This window comes from Ceratina calcarata, unplaced genomic scaffold (assembly GCF_001652005.2).
Source record: "Ceratina calcarata isolate Rehan_Ccalc_2016 unplaced genomic scaffold, ASM165200v1 scaffold206.2, whole genome shotgun sequence".
Taxonomy (NCBI): Eukaryota; Metazoa; Arthropoda; class Insecta; order Hymenoptera; family Apidae; genus Ceratina; species Ceratina calcarata.
In genome coordinates, this window is record NW_017142244.1 from 111,697 (window position 1) to 113,391 (window position 1,695).

General features: G+C 33.9%; 1 long non-coding RNA gene across 1 annotated transcript in view; it reads left to right on the plus strand.

Moving 5' to 3' along the window:
• The window catches only part of LOC108622127 (uncharacterized), a 5,575-nt gene extending 3,886 nt beyond the window's left edge, over positions 1-1,689 (plus strand). The window contains exon 3 of the long non-coding RNA XR_003388786.1: positions 272-1,689. This is a non-coding gene — a long non-coding RNA (uncharacterized LOC108622127). The remainder of the gene's footprint in view (positions 1-271) is intronic.
• The last annotated feature ends 6 nt before the right edge of the window (positions 1,690-1,695 follow it).

Consider the following 1,695-nt stretch of genomic DNA (forward strand, 5'->3'; position numbering starts at 1 on the left):
GGTACTTTATTCCGATTTCAATACAAAATCTTTGACTGCGAATAACTTCGTCTGCGAGTGTTTTGTAACGATAAATCAATTAAAAGATCATTTAAATAAATGCAATGACATGACTTGAAGTGGCAAAATAATTTAAGCTTTTGTATTTCTAAGATATAATTTATTTTTCAATCGATATCCCTTTTACTATATCCGAACAAGCTTAAAAAAAGCCTCTAGGAGCATCGGTTAACGTTCATGATCTGAAAGAGACACTTTGAACACCTGACAGGTACCACAGATCACCAGGGCAGCAGTGGTGATCCGTCGACTCCGATCACCGAGGCACCCTCTACGCCCGTCAGCGAGGAACACACTCCTCAATTAGTAGCGGTTTCGGTCTGAGACAGGCTACAGCGAACGATCTTCCTGAAACGGCTCAAGAGTCAAGAAGTTAGCCAGGTTTGAGCTATACGTACTCTTCGAGATCGTTGGAAGATCTTCGCTTGGTGCATTTTTATCGCGCTGAACTTCGTCAAACTGTAAATGACTGAATGATGCGTCGCATCGTATCAATTGAAATTTTTACGATCTTCATTGCGGCTGGTCTACTGAAATATTTAGGACAGCTTTCACTGTTTTTCCAAATTTTTCAAACAGTCTTCTTCCTAAGGAGAATCTTCAAAATCATTCGTGAAAAGACACCTCCATATCTAACTCATTTTTCATGTACAATTTGTATCGCGTGTTCGCATTTTTCCTACTTGATTTTTGCGTCTATTTTAAATAATCTAAACCGCATCTTATGAACAACCTGAATTATATGGTAATTCTAGGAGAGGTGGGCCACGTTTTTAAAAACGGGTAAAAATCAAATATTTTGGAAATATACGACAAAAAATGCTTACTGATGTGTTCCACATATGGCAGATAGTGTAAGAAATACTTGTATGATCCGTCTCTCCCAGAACTACTCTATTATTCTGGTTATTGATTTTCTAATTTGTTTCAATTCTGCATTGAAGCTTTAATGATCTTTGAGTTGTCTTGAGAAGAGAATAAGTAGCATTCCAAAAAAAAATGATTATCCTCGTCATTTATTGTTCTAATAGACGTATAATTATGTGTTAACTTATAAAAATAAAAAGCATCCGTAAAAATATAGAAGACTCTACTCGTTTGCAGTTTGCAAGTGAGAGTAAGCAGTCGTTAATGTATTATTCCCTGTTACGAGTGTTTTGGCAGGAATTGTAAAAACTATTCATCTTAAACTTTTCATTCAACGAAAGTAGAGATTATTATTAATTTGTTTTAACAAAGGTATTAAATAAAATTGTCCAAGAATGCATTATCCTAAGTGAATCAACGATAAATCATTTCAAGTTTCATCATATAAACTACTGACAGTTGTAAATGAATGTCTAGTCAATAAATTAATGCAAGTGTGCAGTAGTTACAAAATAGAAGCATAATGAATGGATATTTACCAAAGTATTGAATGTTAAAATGTATTTGCATTGTACAATTTACTTCTTTAAATAGAATTTAAGAGAGAAGCGATATAGTATATTTTTTTCTCGGAAATATATACCCTGACGAGAATACATATTGTACCAACAACTTTGTGATGTACATATAACAAACATTATTATAAATTATTACTTCATTATGGCAGCCGGTGTAATTAATAGCTGCAAATATATATTTACCGCCTCC